General features: G+C 32.9%; 2 long non-coding RNA genes across 2 annotated transcripts; both read left to right on the top strand.

The window, feature by feature from the left end:
* Positions 1–4,429: 4,429 nt before the first annotated feature.
* On the top strand, positions 4,430–6,006 carry LOC139885756 (uncharacterized). The gene is made up of 4 exons (XR_011772077.1): positions 4,430–4,844; positions 5,210–5,291; positions 5,420–5,543; positions 5,678–6,006. It is a non-coding gene; the product is annotated as an uncharacterized lncRNA (long non-coding RNA).
* Positions 6,007–6,012: 6 nt separating this feature from the next.
* On the top strand, positions 6,013–7,140 carry LOC139885755 (uncharacterized). Its single transcript, XR_011772076.1, has 2 exons — positions 6,013–6,692; positions 6,831–7,140. It is a non-coding gene; the product is annotated as an uncharacterized lncRNA (long non-coding RNA).
* The last annotated feature ends 15,065 nt before the right edge of the window (positions 7,141–22,205 follow it).

Raw genomic sequence — 22,205 nt, 5'->3', positions numbered from 1 at the left:
TCCAAAAGTATTGTTCGCGAGCACCCAATTATCAAGACTTAACGTTTCCTTCCATAGAACCCCATCACAATAGTGTTAGAACATACACTGTTTCTCAAAAATATATTTCATCCGCATAACGGTAGCGAACCGTCCGAATGAGGGTTTGTCAAACCCGTATGGCCACACAATATAAGTTCTCGCTTACACCCTGCAAGTGTAACTAATGATAATCGAATTAAGGATTTTTGTTCTAACTCGCTGTGGAATGTTTGTTTTCCTTGTACTTGTGTTCAAAGTATAAAAGCAAGTAGTACAAAATGTAACAAAGTATATGTTTCTCAGCCCACAATTTAAAAGTATAAAAAGTTGTTGAAAAAGTGAGACTATGATCTCACCTCGAGTGCACGAGTATAAAAGCACTTCACAAAGTAACGTATGCATGAAAGTTGCTTAGCCTTGACCTAAACAAGTAAGTTGTATCAATTAACCGGTTACGACACAAGGTCGGGTGAAATGTGTTCAATTAGTCCTATGGCTCGTTACGACTCGATTAAGTATAGCATGTGAATCACGTTGTCAAGTTTCATACAAGAAACAAGTATAAAAGCATGTTAGAATGATTGTATAAAAGTTTGGTTAAGTTTGACTAAAAGTCAAACTTGGTCAAAGTCAACGAAAAAGTCAACACGTTCGGGTTCGGTCCCGAACTATTTTTCTGAGGTTTTTATTCATACATAAGCATATTAGAACAAGTTTCATGTGAATCGGAGGTCGGTAGCTAGTCAAACATTTCGCGTGAAATGTGACAAAGTGAGCAGAATCTGGCCAGGCGATTCTGCGCGCCGCGCGGGGATGTGGCGCGCCGCGCCACTACCTGGCCAGAGAATTCTGGTCAGTTTTTCCAAGTGTGCACGAACCAAAACCTTTTCCAACCCAATTCTTGACCCGCAAACACTTATAATGCCTATCATATATCGTCGAAAAGGTATTTTGACGAGGAATACAACTAACCATATATCATCAATCAAAAACATCATTTACAATAACCGAAAACTCGTCAATTGATCAAGAAAGGTTTATTTTCAAAGTTTCAAGTTCGTAAAACGTATTTTATGATTCGGGAATCCAATTTACACATACGATATGCCGTTTCGAAGGTAATTAAGCATACATTACAACTAATCACTAACAATTAACATTCCATGGCATTCAAGCATCAAAAGTTCATGTCAAGAACTATCAAACCCTAGTCAAACATCACAAAATCAATATTCATGTTTTTGAAGTTTTCTTAATCAACCTACGCATCAAAACGAAGCTAGTGATACTAGTAACACAATTAAAACATGCACTTTAACAATCTAACAACATTAACTCATCCCAAAATCAAGGATTAAGCACACCCATTTCAAGTTCATGCTAGTTACTCCAAAAACAACAAATCGAGCAAACCAAACATATATTCATGTTAGACTTGAGCCATAGACACTAACTAACACCATTTCAAATTAAAAACACGAATTTAGAGAAATCTAGAGTTTTAGAAATGTTACCCAAACGAGATGAAGTTGGTATCAAATTGTAGAGGATGAAGAGAGGATTCCAAATATGTAATTTGTTTTGAAGTTTGCTTCCAATCCCGAATTTAGATGATGATTCTATGAAGTTGGGGTTTGTGTGTGTTCTTGCTAGAGAGAAAAAGAGAGAGATGGAGGGATTGAATGGTGGTGAAATGGGTTGACTAGTTGACCTAGTCAACTAGTTTGCCCATTTGGCAACTCCGGTCCCTCGAGTTTCAAAGCGGGTGCGGGATTTAACCGATCGAATATTTTTAAAACGCTCGAGTAAATGTGTGATGTCAAAATTAAATAGCGGAAATATAATGAACGTTACTCACGGAAACTATTAATTTAAATACGAAAGATTATGTTTTAAAAAAAAAGACGGTGTTAAAATTAAATTTAACGGAAAAACGCGGGATGTTACATTTTATGCGAAAAAGAAATGAGAAAAATGAAGTTACAAGATATAAAGCTAGATTTGTAGCTCAAGGTTTTTCTCAAAGACCGGGAATTGATTATGATGAAACTTATTCCCCTGTTATGGATGCAATTACTTTTAGATACTTAATCAGCCTGGCAGTTTCTAAAAATTTAGAAATGCTTCTCATGGATGTTGTGACTGCTTATCTATATGGATCACTTGATAGTGATATATATATATGAAGATACCTAAAGGATTTAAGGTATCAGAAGCAACCAATGCAAAACCCAAAGAAATGTACTCAATCAAGTTACAAAGGTCTTTATATGGGTTGAAACAATCTGGTCGCATGTGGTATACACGATTACGTGATTACTTGATAAGCAAAGGGTATACCAATAATCTTATTTGCCCATGTGTATTCATTAAGAAAACAACATCCGGATATGTGATCATAGCCGTTTATGTTGATGATCTTAACATCATAGGTACAAATAAAGAGATCCATGAAGCCATTCAACTTCTAAAGAAAGAATTTGAAATGAAAGATCTCGAAAAAACCAAATATTGCCTTGGTTTGCAGATTGAGCATATGCCTAATGGTTTACTTGTACATCAAACAACTTATACGAAAAAGATTTTAAAACGTTTCAATATGGACAATGCAAAACCATTAAGTACTCCTATGGTTGTTAGATCACTTAATATTGACACTGATCCATTTTGTCCCTGTGAAGATCATGAAGATATCCTGGGACCAGAAGTACCATATCTTAGTGCAATTGGAGCTCTTATGTATCTTACAAATTGTACAAGACTTGACATTTCTTTTGCAGTTAATTTGTTGGCAAGGTTCAGCTCAGCTCCTACCAAAAGATACTGGAATGGGATCAAACACATATTTCGATACCTTCGAGGAACTACTGATTTAGGATTATTTTATTCTAACGAATCAAAACAAGATTTGGTTGGTTATGCAGATGCAGGTTATTTATCTGATCCACATAAAGCTAAATCTCAAAATGGATATGTATTCCTAAATGGAGATACTGCAATATCATGGCGTTCTCAAAAACAAACACTTGTTGCAACATCATCAAATCATGCCGAAGTGATTGCATTACATGAAGCTACTCGGGAATGTTTTTGGTTAAGATCAATGACACAATTCATTACTGATTCTTGTGGACTAGAACGCGAGATAAGTCCAACAACTATCTATGAAGATAATACAGCTTGCATAGCACAGATAAAAGAAGGGTATATCAAAAGTGACCGAACAAAACACATACCTCCTAAATTCTTCTCATATACTCAAGATCTCATTAAGGACAACCAGATTGAAATGAGATATGTTCAGTCCAACAACAACTCTGCTGATCTTTTTACCAAAGCACTCCCAACTGCTATTTTCAGAAAACACATTCACAACATAGGCATGAGACATGTTCAAAAGATGTAACAGCTGAGGCGATGTCTACTTGAGGGGGAGTCAACTATATGCTGCACTCTTTTTCCCTTAGCTAAAGTTTTTCCCACTGGGTTTTCTTTAGCAAGGTTTTTAATGAGGCAGTAACTTGTAGTTGATCTTAATGAAACAAAATTGTCGTCCAAGGGGGAGTGTTATAAGACAAATATGTATGGCCGACAACTTTTATGCATATGGCCAAATGCATTTAACAACTCTTAACTATGTACAGTAGATTTAAGCACTATAAATAAGTCTCATATGTATGTAAGTTTCGTACACCAAAATAATATCAATATGCTCTCTCCCTCTCTTTTAGCTTCTAATTATCAATAACCTACAGTCAAGAACCAGACCACTAAAGGTAGTTATAAGCGTACTGAATTATAACACGTTCACCACTAAAGGTAGTTATAAGCCTACTGAATTATAACACGTTCACCACTAAAGGTAGTTATAAGCCTACTGAATTATAACAATATTGATGTTTTGTACATATTTTCCCTATCGAAAAGTTATGTTGTAGATATTATGAAATCTTTAGTGTGAAAAAATAAGTTTATTGTTACACCTCTCATGTTTACATGTACCAACAAATGTGAAAATGGTTTTCTTTCAATCTATCTATAATTTATAATAATAATAATAATTTTTTTTTTTTTTTTTTTTTTTTTTTTTTTTTTTTTTTTTTTTTTTTTTTTTTTTTGAAAGGCAATGTTAGTGGTTAGCTCACGAAGTTAATTCACGAAAATCCCCCCCCCCCCCCGAGACTCGAACCCTGGTCTCCTCGAACACCATGTTAACATGGTGACCAATGAGGCAAAGCCCCATTGGCAATAATAATAATAATATAATAATAATAATAATAATAATAATAATAATAAACATATATAAATCGTGAAGGTTAATTCTAGGTGTCAATTCCTAATTACTCCTTAATCACTTTTGCTTAGGTGTAAATCTCATACTTAATCACACTTAACACTAATTAATCCAACAATTTTCCACGATGGCATCTTTAATCGACGATCAAAACATAACAGCAGATATCCCCAATTTTTCTACCTCTACGGCTCCTCTCCTATCATCTCCTGCAAACCCAATACCTTAATTGATTCAACCGGAAAACACATGGATTCGCAATCAATCAGATCCGATTGATGAACCAAAAAACCAATCAGATGCGTTTTCTTCTTCACACCCTTTGTTGTCGGCGATTTCATAGGAAATTAGGGTTCTCTGTTTTTGGTTTCTTTATGTGCGATCTTTGTCATGGATCAAGGTTAATTGCTTAATTTCATCGTTGTTTATGCATCTATAACCTTTTGGTACTTTTAGCAAACGACGGTGTGTCACGGTTTTATTTGCTCCTTTTGCAATTGCATTCATTGGTTCAGCCAATCGATGGAAGGTTAGGGTTTTCTTTGCCTTCTTTCCATTATTAATATTTATACATAGCGTGTCTATAAACCCTATTTTGTTGATGATTTTCGGTTAAGGTTATTTATTTTTTTTGATTGTTTATTACAGGGGATTTATTTCTGTTGTTAATTCTCTTTATCCGAATCTTCGTTACTTTCTAAAAGTGTATTTAATGTTAATTATATCCTGTTATTATGTAATTGCATCAATGAATTGCTGTTGTTAGTGTTTAGCAGATTTCATTATAATGCGAAACTGAAATTGTTAGTGGTTCAGTTTGTTGTGTTATCCTTATAAAGTCATGTAATTGCTGCATTTGTAATGAAGTATACTAATACTAACATTATTGTGTAGGTTTATGAATTATACACTAACATTATAATGAAGTATGTTAAACACCAACTTCAGACACGCTATTGTTATAAATTGATTGAGGGTAACATTATATTGTTATATTTATTTCTATTGATTTGATACGTATTATATTCTATTGCGGAGTAATTGTTTTTTAACACTATAAATAAAGCTTATACTTATACTGTTGAATTTATCTATTGTTTGCAGCCTGAGAAAGTGGAATTTGATCTGAAATTGGGTCAAAGCAAACCTATATATAATGCTTTTAAGGCGATAAGGGAATCATCAGACTGTGAGGGATTAAGTGATGCCCAAAAACGAATTGTTGAATGTAAATAACGATGGCCAGTTTAAACAAGATGGTGTCGAGTGATAAATGATCACATATTCTCTTTTAAGTTGAAGTATGTTGAAGTTATTATCTGTCCAAGTATGATTTAACTTCCTGAGGATGTTATTCCACAGGAGTTGACAAAACCACACAGTAAGTTTGATGAGAATGATTTGGATGCTACAAAAAAGTTTGAAAAACTGGTAGCAGATAAAAAATAAATTGAAGGGTTGCCAGCTACAGCTCTTGGTTTGGTTGCACAAACAGCCTTAACCAAGGTACCTTAAAGAAATCTTATAATTCTTTCTTTATTTTTTAGTACATAAGTGTCCTATATGTTCTTAATTTTTTCGCGTAATTCAAATCCACGGTCATGAAAATGCCACTCCTGAAATGGGTCGTGGATGATTACATTGGATGCTCCAAGTTTTATGTCAGTCATGCAACATGCTAATTAAGGATGTGGTATTTTAGGATGTGGTGCGAAGATTTTGTTGTTGTGAGGCTGAAGGCGGTGGCAGACATGGAGGTACTTATCGTTTGATGGTAATTGAATATCATTTCAATTGATTTTGTTCTCTACTTTAAATCATCATCAACAGTGTATATATCATTAATTTACTTTTTACTAATTTGTTGTATACGCATGTAGAAAAACTGGTCTACCATGGTACAACCTCTATTGAAAACTCGCAACTTCTTCTATAGCAGCAGGTGACCATTACCTCATTTTCATAAAATTTTTCATTTGATTTGTGATTAATTATCATTATTATCTCATGTAAATTTTGAATAATATGAGCTGTTGATAAATATGGTTTGCATGTATTAATTTGATCCAAAAAAAAAAAAACTACAAGGTTACTTTTGTTGTGAAATATTGCAGCCTCACTTGGTTAATTCAATAAAAGGGATCACTATAAGGAAAATAGGTATCTTGTTATACTCGGAAACAGCCTCACTTGTTAAGGTACAAGAGTCTTTTGTACTTGAAACTATGATGATTTGGTTGCTGTTAATGTACTCCGGCTTTTTTGGAGTTAACCAAATGCAGATAGGAGTTTACCACATTCATAGTTGGGTTACTTCCATATCTTGTGTGTTAAGTTTGTATTAATGATATGATGCTTTAGAGGGCATTCTGATGAGGTGCTAAATCAGTTATTAATTAAATTCTATTTCTTATGTATTTATAACAAAATGAATAATCTGTTCCATCATTTTATTAATGTTAAAATTACATTATTCTATTCAACTTTTAAGTTATTTTTTATTTATGTTGTACAGGTGTTTGTGATATATATCAGGATGTTGGTGGTTGCAGTTATTTTGTAGTCAATGCAATGCTTTGTTTGGTGCGAGAAACGCTTGGGGCTCTATATAACAGTTTAACAACTCAGCTACAATATTTGTGGTTGAGTTAGCCTTGATTGGTTAAATGGACGGGTTGGTACTGATGGTAGATGCCTCTACTTAATATCATAGAGTATTTGATAACCATGTCGTTCAAAGGCTCAAAGCTTTAGTTGATCACTCATTGAATAAATTGCTTACAAAACCTTATTTATAACGTTTTTTTTAAAAAACTAACGTGCAACACGCTGGCTCTAAAATCATTAGGTTCTAGAGCTTATTTATGTTGTCAAGCTATATTTAGAATAAGCTATCCATCACTCTTCATTCCCATATAGTAGACCCCGATAAACCATTGGGTGTTTTAGTGTTTAGATGTGTTTCAAAGTGGTTATTGTTATTGGCGGAACTTTTATGTATAGATATCTTCATATAACAACTCTGACATACCAAACCAGATTTTTTTGATAATAATTTGAAAAGAATAATCATCTAAAACGAACATGTTAACCCCACAGTTGCAATCATGATATAAAATGCATAGAAGCTCATAATTATGTTATGTTTGTGCAGCTATCTTTTTGCATAAACATATATTTATAGATTAAATTAAAGTTTACTCTTCTGATGTGTTATGAGCGGGAGGATAAATGGATTTATGAAAATAAGGGGTCAAATTATATTATACACTTGGATTATACAAAGTATCGATGTTAATAATATCGGTGTGTTGAGCAAGATCATGCAGTCTCATCGAATATGGTGTCTAACTTTGCTGTAAAAGGTATTTGCATATACTTATCATCCCAGTATTTTTTACTTCTTCATATTATATGTCTATATGTTAACAATTTTGTTTCTTAACATTGTTAAAAATATACATTGCAAGAGCTTTTTTTGTATATCAAGTGTCAATATGGGTGTGTCCATTTGATATAGTCATATTGATAATGCTAAAAACGAACATATATTTCATAGCATTATTCCTCAAGAAAGACAAGCTTCTAGTTGCAATTGTTCTATTTAAAAGTGATATTCGTTTAAATAATAAAAGGTGAAGACAAAAGACAGATTCGGCGAATTGAAGACGCAAACGACCAAAAAGCTCAAAAGTACAAAATACAATCAAAGAGGTTCCAATTATTGATAAGAAACGTCTCAAAATTGCAAGAGTACAAGATTCAAAACGCAAAGTACAAGATATTAAATTGTACGCAAGGACGTTCGAAAATCCGGAACCGGGACCAGAGTCAACTCTCAACACTCGGCGCAACGGACTAAAAATTACAAGTTAACTATGTATATAAATATAATATAATATATAATTAATTCTTAAAATTAATATATATATTATAATATATTTATAAATCGTCGGCAAACAAAGAGCCAAAGCTGGGTGAGCTGTAATTTCAAACTCCGCGAGTTGCGGAGTTTGAAGGCAAAAAATTACGCGACTCGCGGAGTTCACCTGGACTCAAATTCCTATAAAAGCCAACGCAGTTCGACGAAAAATATATCCTAAAATCTCTCTTTCTCTATATGTAAACGTAATATAAATATATATTTTAATTTTAATTTTAATTTTAATTATAATTCTAATAATAAGGGCATGTTAGCGAATGTTGTAAGGATGTAAGTCGAAATTCTATCCGTGTAACGCTACGCTATTTTTAATCATTGTAAGTTATGTTCAACCTTTTTACATTAATGTCTCGTAGCTAAGTTATTATTATGCTTATTTAATCCGAAGTAATCATGATGTTGGGCTAATTACTAAAATTGGGTAATTAGGCTTTGTACCATAATTGGGGTTTGGACAAAAGAACGACACTTGTGGAAATTAGACTATGGGCTATTAATGGGCTTTATATTTGTTTAACTAAATGATAGTTTGTTAATTTTAATATAAAGATTTACAATTGGACGTCCCTATAAATAATCATATACACTAAATCGGACACGATGGGCGGGGTATTTATAAGTACGAGTAATCGTTCATTTAACCGGACACGGGAATGGATTAATAGCCACTAGAATTATTAAAACAGGGGTGAAATTATGTACAAGGACACTTGGCATAATTGTTAACAAAGTATTAAAACTTTGGGTTACACGCAGTCGATAACCTGGTGTAATTATTAAACAAAGTATTAAAATCTTGTTACAGTTTAAGTCCCCAATTAGTTGGAATATTTAACTTCGGGTATAAGGATAATTTGACGAGGACACTCGCACTTTATATTTATGACTGATGGACTGTTATGGACAAAAACCAGACGGACGTATTAAATAATCCAGGACAAAGGACAATTAACCCATGGGCATAAAACTAAAATCAACACGTCAAACATCATGATTACGGAAGTTTAAATAAGCATAATTCTTTTATTTCATATTTAATTTCCTTTATTTTATATTTAATTGCACTTCTAATTATAGCACTTTTATTTATTGTTATTGTATTTAATTGCACTTTTAATTATCGTACTTTTTAATTATCGCAAGTTTATTTTATCGCACTTTTATTTATCGCAATTTCATTATCGTTATTTACTTTACGCTTTAAATTAAGTCTTTTATTTATTTAATATTTTACATTTTGTTTTAACTGCGACTAAAGTTTTAAAATCGACAAACCGGTCATTAAACGGTAAAACCCCCTTTATAATAATAATATTACTTATATATATATATATATTTGTATTTTTATAAAATAAAACTAATATAGCGTTAAGCTTTGTTTAAAAGATTTTCCCTGTGGATCGAACCGGACTTACTAAAAACTACACTACTGTACGATTAGGTACACTGCCTATAAGTGTTGTAGCAAGGTTTAAGTATATCCATTCAATAAATAAATAAATATCTTGAGTAAAATTGTATCGTATTTAATAGTATTTCCTTGTAAAATATAAGCTATTTTATATACCCCTAGCGAAAACATCAAGTATTTTTGGCGCCACTGCCGGGGAACTTAAACGCCGAAAGCGCAACGCTAATATATATAAAAAAAAACAAAAAGATTTTTATTTTTAGTTTACTTCTATAAAAATACGTTTTTATAAAAATACGTTTTATATATTCGAAAATATAAAAAGAAAAACAAAAATATAAATATTTTTAAGAATTTGTTAAATATTTAAGTTTTATAAAGTTTCTTTATTTTTATTTTATAAAAATATAAGTTTTATTTAAATATTTTGTTTTTATTTAAAACATAAAATCAAAAACCGAAAAAAAAAACATTTATAAATCTAGTTTTAAGAGTTTTATTTATAAAATTATAAAATATTTCTATTTTTATTTTAGGTTTTAAAATATAAGTTTTATTAAATTTATATAAATATATTTTATTTAAAACAGAAAAATAAATAAATAAAATATAAATAAAACTGACCTGTTGAATTTTGACCTGCATCTCGTCTGAGCCTGAACCCTCCGCGACTCGCGTAGTTATTAAACCGGACCAACCGTGACTCACGGAGCCGTCTGACACGGGCCACACAGGAACCCTAATAGCATTAATTACGGGATAATTATTATTATTATTAATTTTAAAACCTAATTAGGGTTTGATTAGTTAATTAATTTTAATTAATTTAGTTTTATTTATTTAATTTGTAATATTAAGTTTATTTAGTTTTATTAATATATAAAAATTAATAGTTTTATAAAATAAATAATATAAAAATAATATTTTTATAAAAAATTGTATTTTTTTTACAATTTTTAGTATATTTTTATATTTTGTCCCTTTTTATTTATTTTTAGCTTAACTTTTGTGTTTTTCGCTAGTTTTTAGTTTTAAACTTAATTTTTGCCATAGTTATTTTTATTTATAGATTTTTAGGCTTTGTCGTAAAATCCCTTAAGTGCTTTTTCTTTAGACTAAGATCTAGGTGCTTTAGAATTTTGCGACGCCTTTTTAAATTTTAGTGTTTTTTTTAAGTTATTGCCATTTGGGATATAGTTTTACTTGTAAGCTTTAATATTTTTAGACACCTTTTACCTATGTATCAATTATCATTCCAATTAGTAATCTCAATTTGCGATTATAATTTTAAGTTAGTGGTAGTAATAAGGTTGGGTTAGTCGAGTGTTTTTAAGTTTTAAAGTCATTTTTTTTCTTTCGTATTTTTCGACGCCTTTTATTTTTCGACCTTTTTCGACGCACTCTTTTTCTTTCTTATTTCTCGCTATTCTAGTTTTAGGACATAGATTTTTTTTTCTACTTCTTATCTAAATTTCTTAAAATTACGAAAATTTATTTTAAGTGGTTAAATTGATAGACATCAAAATTTTCTGGTTCGTAGTAATAGTCGAATTTGTACGTGGACCGGGTTATTGGAGCCAAACAGTCCTCAATTATATTGAGACCAAACGAATCCTGCCCCTCTGCTGCATCTTTTGGCTATTCGAAACGTGGGCAAAATCAGAAAAGTCTATTAATTGGATAACTTATATAATTTTTCTTTCCTTTTAAAAACTAATAGGATATTCAGTGAATGCACCGAGCAAGACGTTCACCACCTTTTGTACGTTCACCACCTGTAACTAGATCAAGACATTTAGCAAATATTACCGCCGTTGATTTTTCTTTAGAATCGTCATCCAGTCAACCAAGTACTCCAATTCAAATTTCCGATAATCCATTTTTTGAACCCGACCTCACAATTGAGAATCCGGATAATATTCAGGGACAATTCATAGATCCTGAACCATTAAATTTTCCTCCGGAACCACCAATCATTCAAACAGAGATTGTTGAGGAACGAACCATTAAATCAGAATCCTCTAGTGATTCCGATTCAACAAATTCAATTATGGAAGTAATGGAACCTTTAAGTATGGAAGACCGAATGAGAGCTAAACGCACTGGCCAAGGTCACGCAATTACTCATCCAGACATTAATGCGCCAGATTATGAAATCAAAGGACAAATTCTACATATGGTGACTAATCAATGCCAATTTAGTGGTGCGCCGAAGGAAGATCCAAATGAACATCTTCGTACCTTTAATAGGATCTGCACTCTATTTAAAATAAGAGAAGTTGAGGATGAACAGATATATCTCATGTTATTTCCCTGGACTTTAAAGGGAGAAGCCAAAGATTGGTTGGAATCGTTACCTGAAGGGGCGATTGATACATGGGACGTTTTAGTTGAAAAATTTCTTAAACAATTCTTTCCGGCATCTAAAGCCGTAAGACTTCAAGGAGAAATTGTTACGTTTACATAGAAGCTAAATGAAACTCTATATGAGGTGTGGACAAGATTTGGAAAGTTATTAAGAGGATGTCCGCAACATGGTTTAGACACCTGTCAAATAGTACAAATATTCTACCAAGGATGCGACATCACTACAAGAAAAGACATAGATATAGCAGCTGGTGGTTCTATTATGAAGAAAACCGAAACTGATGCTTATAAAATTATTGATAACACTGCTTCCCACTCACATGAGTGGCACCAAGAAAAAGATATCGTTAGATCATCTAAAGCAGCTAGAGCCGATTCTAGCCATGACTTAGATTCCATTTCCGCAAAGATAGATGCTGTCGAGAGACGAATGGAAAAGATGACTAAGGATATTCACTCAATACGAATTAGTTGTGAGCAGTGTGGAGGACCACATTTGACAAAAGATTGTCTTAGTATTGAACTAACAATGGAACAAAGAGAGAATGTTTCATATCTAAACCAAAGGCCTGGAAATAATTATCAGAATAATTATCAACCGCCAAGACCGATCTACAATCAAAACCAGAATTATAATCGAAATATTCCATACAACAACCAACAAGGTCCTAGCAATCAACAAGTATCCAATAATACTTACAATCAGCAAAGACCTAATTTTCAAAACAAACCACCACAAACCGATGATAAAAAGCCGAATTTAGAAGATATGATGACGAAGCTAGTTGAAACTCAAACGCAGTTTTTCACATCTCAAAAACAAACTAATGAACAAAATGCTCAAGCATTTAGAAATCAACAAGCTTCTATTCAAAACTTGGAACAAGAAGTAAGTAACCTAGCAAGGTTAATAGGTGAAAGAAAACCGGGAAGTTTACCTAGTGATACAAATGCTAACCCCCGGAATGAAACAGCTAAAGCCATTACCACAAGAAGTGGTACAACACTTAAACCACCTGAAATACCTGTAACTTCTGATGAAACTATTCCTACTCCACAAGAACCACAACCTGATCAAGATAAGGAAAAAGAACCGGTAGTTGAAAAGGTTAATGAAGATAACACAGCTAAGGATAAACCTTATGTTAAACCATACCAACCACCACTTCCTTACCCGAGTAAAATGAAGAAAGAGAAACTTGAAGCCGAGCAATCCAAATTCTTGGATATGTTTAAACAGATAAATGTAAATCTTCCTTTCATTGATGTGATTTCAGGAATGCCTAGATATGCTAAATTCTTGAAAGATCTAATCTCAAATAGAAGGAAAATGGAAGAACTCTCGGCCGTTACTATGAATGCTAATTGTTCAGCAGTGCTGTTGAATAAGATACCAGAAAAACTATCTGATCCAGGAAGTTTCACAATTCCATGTTTTCTGGGTAGTCTTAGTTCAATAGAAGCATTGGCAGACTTAGGTGCTAGTATAAATTTAATACCGTATTCACTATACACTAAACTAGACCTTGGAGAATTGAAACCAACAAGAATAAGTATACAACTAGCCGATAGATCAATAAAATATCCTAGAGGGATAATGGAAAACATGCTAGTTAAAGTTGGTACTTTAGTATTTCCAGTAGATTTTGTTGTTCTGGACATGGAAGAAGATTCTCAAGTTCCTCTCATATTAGGATGACCATTCTTAAACACGGCTAAAGCAATGATAGACGTGTTCGGTAAGAAATTGACCCTAAGTATAGAGGACGAGAGTGTTACCTTTTCAGTTGATAGAGCAATGCAACAACCGCAATCTGCAGATGATACATGTTATTATATTCAAACTATAGATTCACATGCAGAATTGTTAGAAGAATTTCCAGAATTACAAGGAAGAGGAGAATGTTCTTTAGGAGAAGGTAATGAACCAATTGATGAAGCTGAAATGTTAGCTACACTAATAGCTAATGGATATGAACCAACAACAGAAGAAATTCAAATGCTAAAAGAAGAAGACAGATATCGATATAAATCATCGATAGAAGAACCATCGAAATTAGAGTTAAAGCCACTTCCAAACCATTTGGAATACGCTTATTTACATGGTGAATCTGAATTACCTGTAATAATATCGTCTTCTCTTACTGAAAATGAAAAATCTTAACTCATTTCTGTGTTGAAAGCTCATAAACCAGCCATTGCATGGAAGATTCATGATATTAAAGGAATAAGTCCTTCGTATTGCACACATAAAATCCTTATGGAAGAAGTTCATAAAACGTATGTGCAATGACAACGAAGACTAAATCCTAATATGCAAGATGTTGTTAAAAAAGAAATTATTAAACTGCTAGATGCAGGTCTAATTTATCCAATTTCTTATAGTCCATGGGTAAGCCCAGTTCAATGCGTGCCTAAGAAGGGTGGCATGACTGTTATCACAAATGATAAAAATGAGCTTATTCCTACTAGGACTGTAACAGGATGGCGTGTATGTATTGATTATAGAAAATTAAATGACGCCACCAGAAAAGATCACTTTCCCTTACCTTTCATTGATCAAATGTTGGAAAGGCTAGCCGGAAATAGTTACTATTGTTTTCTAGATGGTTTTTCCGGATATTTTCAAATTCCAATAGCACCCGAAGATCAAGAGAAAACCACATTCACGTGCCCTTATAGTACTTTTGCTTACAAACGCATGCCATTTGGACTTTGTAACGCCCCTGCAACCTTTCAAAGGTGCATGATGGCGATTTTTCACGACATGATAGAAGAATGCATCGAAGTTTTCATGGATGACTTTTCAGTCTTCGGTGATACATTTGAATCATGTCTAGTTAATCTGGAACGAATGCTTATTAGATGCGAACAATCAAATCTAGTACTTAATTGGGAGAAATGCCATTTCATGGTTAAAGAAGGCATCGTTCTTGGACATAAAATTTCAAAAGAAGGAATTGAAGTGGATAGAGCTAAAGTAGATGTAATTGCTAAACTTCCACATCCCACCAATGTTAGAGGAGTTAGGAGTTTTCTAGGGCATGCCGGTTTTTACCGACGTTTCATAAAAGATTTTTCTAAAATTGCCACTCCTATGAATAAACTCCTAGAAAAGGATGCTCCATTCATCTTTTCAGATGAATGTATCAAATCTTTTAATATTCTTAAAGAGAAACTTACTAATGAGCCGATCATGATAACACCAAATTGGAATCTACCGTTTGAACTAATGTGCGATGCAAGTGATTTTGCAATGGGAGCCGTTTTAGGACAAATGATTGAAAAACGATATCAACCTATATATTATGCCAGTAAGACGTTACAAGGAGCACAAATGAACTATACAACTACTGAAAAAGAACTCCTTGCTATTGTCTTTGCTTTTGAAAAATTTCGTTCATATCTCGTTCTAGCAAAGACGGTGGTCTATACCGACCATTCTGCTCTTAGATACCTATTTGAGAAACAAGATGCCAAACCAAGATTAATCCGTTGGATCTTACTCTTACAAGAGTTCGATATTGAAATCCGAGATAAAAGAGGAGCAGAAAATCTCGCCGCTGATCATCTTTCTCGTCTTGAAAATCCCGAATTAGAAGTTCTAAATGAATCGGCTATACAAGACAACTTTCCTGATGAATATCTATTGAAGATAGATTATAATGAAATTCCATGGTTTGCAGACTATGCAAACTATTTAGTATGTGGATTCCTTGAAAAAGGATTATCATACCAAAAACGAAAGAAATTCTTCAGTGATATAAAACACTATTTCTGAAAAGATCCACATCTGTTTAAAAGTTGTCCAGATGAAATAATACGCCGATGTGTATTCGGAGATGAAGCTAGTAAAATTTTAAACCATTGTCACACAGGACCAACAGGAGGGCATTATGGGCCTCAACTAACAGCAAGAAAAGTTTATGATGCTGGATTCTATTGGCCTACAATTTACAAAGACGCACACCTTCTTTGCAAATCATGTGATGCATGTCAAAGAGCCGGAAAAATAAGTCAACGTGATGAAATGCCACAAAATGTCATTCAAGTATGTGAAGTATTTGACATTTGGGGTATTGACTTTATGGGTCCATTTTCAAAATCTCATAATAATCTCTATATTCTCGTAGCCATTGATTATGTATCTAAATGGGCGGAAGCACAAGCTCTTCCAACTAACGATGCACGAGTTGTAGTCAACTTTTTAAAACGTCTTTTTGCAAGGTTTGGAACACCGAAAGCTTTAATAAGTGATCGGGGTACTCATTTCTGTAATAATCAACTTGAGAAAGTTCTCAAAAGATATGGAGTAACTCATAAAATCTCCACCGCATATCATCCACAAACAAGTGGACAAGTTGAAAATACCAACCGAGCTTTAAAACGTATTCTAGAAAAAACCGTAGGATCAAATCCGAAGGAATGGTCCATTAAATTGGAGGATGCACTCTGGGCTTTTAGAACAGCCTACAAAACTCCAATTGGAACCACACCTTTTAGACTCGTTTATGGAAAAGCATGTCATCTTCCAGTAGAAATTGAACACAAAGCATTTTGGGCTTTGAAGACATATAATCTCGACTTACATGAAGCTGGACTTCTACGGTTAAGTCAACTAAACGAATTAGAAGAATTAAGACATGAAGCATACGAAAATTCGTTAATCTATAATGAAAGAATGAAGAAATGGCATGATAAAAGAATCAGAAGTTCAAAAGAATTTAAAGAAGGAGACAGAGTTCTTCTTTTCAATTCACGATTCAAGCTATTTCCTGGAAAATTAAAATCAAGATGGTCTGGACCATTCATAGTCAAAAGAGTTTTCCCATACGGAACGATAGAATTAATAAATTCAAATGGGATTGAATTTAAGGTTAATGGTCACTGAGTTAAACATTACATAGATAGTCCAATGGAAGTTGACAATGAAGTTAATCACAATTTCGATACCACAGCTAACTAAGTGTGGGGAGAATCAAGTCTTTTAAAGGATAATATGTATTTCTGTTAGAGTTAGATTTTCTGTTTTCGTGTAGTTCTCGAAAATGGAACCCGAATGGTCTTTCCCTAGCAGACCCTAAAGAACTAGTCTTCTCCCCCCATTCTGAATTTTTATTTTTTTTAGGTTTTTACGAAATGAAGACTGCCTGTGAACTAAACCATGGTCTAATGCTACACGCTTTGATCACTAAACGTAATAATGACACACTTCCGAGTGAAATAGTATCAGTAATCAGAGAAAGATTGGACGGAGTAAGAAAAGAATCCAGATGCGAAGATAATAAGTTACAATTTGGTAAAGGAAAATCAAAATCCGCAGCGAAAAGAAGAGCACGACACCTAGAAAGATGTCACAAATGCGGAAAATGGTCACATGGAGGTAAATGTTCAAATAATCAAACCTATTCAAACACCAAATTTGTTACTTTATGCAGAGACGGACCGTTCATATGTTTAGAAGAAAAAACACTGAATGCTCGAGGTTACGCCTTTACAGCTATGGAAAACCAATTAAACCGACTATCTTATGAGTGGGATATATCATATCACTAAGAATACTATCTCACAGGTAAGTCTGTACAGTTTTTATTTTTTTTATTTTCATTTTTAACCTTTTGATAATAAACGCTAAATTGTTCGCTATAAAGTATTAAATTGGTATTGAATAAAATTAGGTTTGGCGACCGAAATTATTGATATCATACAAAAATTTATTACATCACTGCGAAATTTAACGTTTATTCTTAAGGTATAAATATCTTTAATCAATCAACCCAAAATATTTCAAAAATTCGTCATGAGTTAAATTAGGTCATGGAACCGAAATTACTTTACCGAAAAGAGGGGCGCATATTTTTGATAATATTTGATTGATTAAAGTGGGATAAAAGCCAAAAAGATTTTTAATTTTATTTTTACCATGTTTTTAAAATTAATATATAAATCTTAAATTAATATTGTGAACTTTGTAAGATCAATATATTTAAGTTTGTCAATATTTGAAAAATTTTAATATTTTTAATATAAGTTTGTATGTATAACAACAAAATTAAATATAAGTTTGGTATGAATTTATAATATGAATTTTTAATTAAGTTTGGTGTGAATTTTTAATTTTATGCATTTTAAATTTAAGTTTGGTGTGAATTTAAAAATAAAAATTTACTTTATTTCGTTAAGTTAAAAATATGATTTTTAAAATTCGTCGTAAGTTGAAGACTAGGTCTTTGAACCGAAATTGCTTTACCCGAGGGAGGGACGAGAACTTTTATTATCATTATTTTTAATCTTATTAAACTAAAGTATGCCAAAAATATTAAAAAAATCCAAAAATCTTTACTTTTAAAACCGCGCTTTGAATTTACAAATTTTAAAATTTTGTCGAGGGACGGACTAGGACATCGATCCGAAACACCCTCGCTCCTAAAGGAAAAACAAATTTTTAAAATTTAATTAATTATAAGTTTTATAATCTATAAGGTTTTATAAAAAAAAAAAAAAAAAAAAACCAAACGCCGCGAGTTGCGGAGTTTGTAAGGTCCAAATGCTGCGACTCGCGGAGGACCAAAAACCCAGAAAAAAAAATAAAACGCAAAGAAACAGATCAGTCCACCCACAACCACACTCCAAACTGCGAAAATACACCCGAAAATACCGAAAAACACACATCAAATTTGTAATTTTTGACCGTTTTTCATCAAATCTTTTACTAAAATCATGTTGAGAAGGATGCTATCAAGGAATTACTCAAGAAAAAGGTAAATTTCTACACCTAAACACCATTTAATCTGAAAATTGGTGTTCTTGAGCAATTTTTCCCCCAATTCGATTTTGATACTTTTTAGTGTAATTATGCTTAAATTGCTTATGTATTATGCTTGTATAACCTAGATTGATGCTATTTAACATGATTAGAAGCCTTAAACTTCAAATTTTGAGTAATCTAGGGTTTGTGTTCTTGAGCAATTTGGGGCTTTTTGATATAAACAGGTTATGGCCGATTTTTGTCATGAATTGTTGCTAAATTAAGTAGTGTAACATGTTTAGGTAGTTAAATGATCCAAACTTTGAGCCTAAACATGATTTTGAGAATTAAAGTGGACTTTTTCAAGTCTAAAATTCATAAACTTGATTTTTAAGAGATAATGCCATTTGAAACTTGTTTAATTGCTAGTAATGATTATTTTGACATGTTATTTGAGTTGAATGCTTATGAACTTGGCGAACATTTTCGTATATGCTTATTTGAAAAAGTGTAGATTTGATAAAAATATGAAAATGAGCTTAAGTTTGATATAAATTGAAAAAGTCATTGTAATTATTTTGATTGATGATTTTGCTGACACTAATGCATATTTGGATGCATAAAAATTGTGTTTGATGTGTTTTGCAGACTGAAATGGGTGAATCTTCATCCCAAGCTCGCAATGCTCCTCCTGAGAATGCGGAACAACAGGATGTTGATAGCTATTATAAACAAGATATACCTCATCCAGTTATGACATTTTCAGATATGCACTTGGAAGATTTGCACCCGAACTTGAGATTTGACAAACGTTGGATAGATTATCCAAAATACCAAAGGGGCTTGCATACTCTTCATTCTAAAGCTGTTGAAGTACCTAGGGTAATAGAATGGGCACCGTTAGAAGCGGTAGAATTAGCCGGGCCAATTAGGGAATTACTTGCACAGAGGTATGGTAATTCTACTTTTAACGATTGGGTACGTTTATTCAACATGCGTAGACCTGTATATAACGTATGGTGTGAAGAATTATTGTGTAGTATAGAAATAAATGATCGGGTAGCTAGTTTAACCGATCGATCTTTTATTAGATTTTTGTTAGGAGGTTCGATGCGCCACATGTCTCTACTAGACATGGCTCAGGCCTTACGTATATATACGCCTGAGGAGTTAGCATCTGCCGATTGTAGAGGGTTGATATTGAACGGTAGGAAAATTGATGAAAATTTTGATATGCATGGTGTATGGAGTCAAATGACTAGCCATCACCGATTTAAAGGGGGAAATTACTCTTATTTGGATATAGATAGAGCAGAGTTAAGAGTAATTCATAGGTTTTTAGCCAATTCGATTACACAACGAGGTAAGAATAAGAAAAAGGTAAATGAACAAGATTTGTTTTACCACATGTGTATTCGAGACCCACAAAGCGCTGTAAGTATACCTTATTGTGTGGGTTATTATTTATCAGCTATGGTTAGGGGGATGAGACCGCATAGCATAATAGGAGGTGGTATATTTATTACTTTGATTGCTGAATATCTCGGTGTGGATATAAGTCGGGGGGGGGGGGATTATTAGTCGAAGAGCCAGAACCCCGCGATACAATAGGTTTAAATGTATACCATGGTGCGAAGGTTTTGAAGAGGCAAAATAACGCCGCAGTACAATACCATGGTAGACATCCACTGGTTGAGAGAAACCAACAGCCAGGTAATGTGGGAGGAGGAAATGAAATGACAGAAATGCAAAGGTTTATAGCTTCACAAGAGTATGAAAATGCTAGACATCGAGCATTTGAAGATTGGCAAGTTCATCAAAACCAAATCATAGCTCATTGCCAACATGTAGGTAGAAACTATATTCCTACTCCATCGCCCGTATTTCCTCCCTGGTCTATAGAGATCCAACCACCGTATCCTACGTATAACCCAGCCGAAGCATTTTATAACACATATGGTTATGCATGGAACCCCTACTGGTATCAGTATCATCCCTAGTCTACTTAGTTTTATTTATTTTATAATTTGTAATGTTGATACATTTAATACTTATGTTGGAATTGTATTAGTTTTTATAATTTACAAATTTTTATTTTTAGATTTTAATAATGTTTGAATGTGGGGTAATATACCAAACTTCAAAAATATGTATATATGTTTGCAGTTTATCTTATGTACACAACAGGGTAAAACAACGCATTTTCAAAGACTGGCATTAAGTTCAGCAAAAGCAACTAATTTTGACGACAAGATGCAAAATAAATGTGATATAACAACAAGACGGAATGAACAAATGATATGCACCATTTATCATTCAGCAAACAAACGCCAATATGTTTGGAAACTTTGGTAAAATTTAATCATTTTCACACTAATCACCCTCAATAATTTAAATTGTTACTGATTTCTTGCAAATGAGGGCATTGCAAGATCTTAAGTGTGGGAAGGGGTTAAATTCTTTCGGATTAAAATTTTTTTACTTTATACACTTGGTTACCATTAGAAATACTAGTAAAGTAGTAGTTGTATTAGAATCTAGTGCTCTCTGATAATAAAGAACAGCCCTAGTCTTATATACTGACTACCCAATTCTAGTAAAATTTTTCAAAATTCTCAATTAAATGAACTCAAAATCATGTTTATACATATTTATGAACGATAAAACTAGGTTTTAACACCGAAATTATTGTTACCTCGGAAAGGACATAAATTGAGAAACAAACCAAAATGTTAAAATTCATTTAAAATGGAATAGAGGACAATAAAAAGAAAAATAATAGCCAAGTGTGGGAAAATTTACCAAGATATTTTAAACATATGTCACATATTTCTGTAACAAATAACTGAAAATACTTTTGCTTTGGACTAAACTAAACTGTTTTACCCGATGAAAGAAAAGAAGAGATGGATCTACACGATGAATCAATTTCATCATTAAAAGGAAGTAAAGTCTTCCGAAAAAGAAACGCGCTTCTTGATTTAGGTCAGGAAGTTGTCGTGCAGACCAGCTGTAGGTTGACGAAAAATCTAGAAAAGTCATCACTAAAATCAGCAGGAAATCCACGGACCTCAGCATAAAACAGGGTCGCCAAGTGGTCAGATTTATCCTAACCATGAGAAGGATTTATCTCGTACAATGGGGGGCACCGTGCAAATTAGCTTGATAAGACTAATGAATCAGATCCCCAGAAAGGATAATCTCCTTAAAAATTAAAAATCAGCTTTTAAGACTGATATTACTCAATCCTTGAGATTGACCTTAAAGATTGAGAATTTAAACTCATGGAATTCAATGATATCTAAACTCGAGCTTGAACGAGAAAATATTTTGATAAAATTACAAACCGATTTGTTTTCTGAAAACCCTATTTTCAATGCGTTCATTACCATTGAACGTAAAATCCTAGGAATTCACCTGG

The sequence above is a fragment of the Rutidosis leptorrhynchoides genome, chromosome 1 (assembly GCF_046630445.1).
Source record: "Rutidosis leptorrhynchoides isolate AG116_Rl617_1_P2 chromosome 1, CSIRO_AGI_Rlap_v1, whole genome shotgun sequence".
NCBI classification, from domain to species: Eukaryota; Viridiplantae; Streptophyta; class Magnoliopsida; order Asterales; family Asteraceae; genus Rutidosis; species Rutidosis leptorrhynchoides.
The sequence above is the reverse complement of the archived record's forward strand: the minus strand, read 5'-3'. Positions and strand labels throughout refer to the sequence as shown.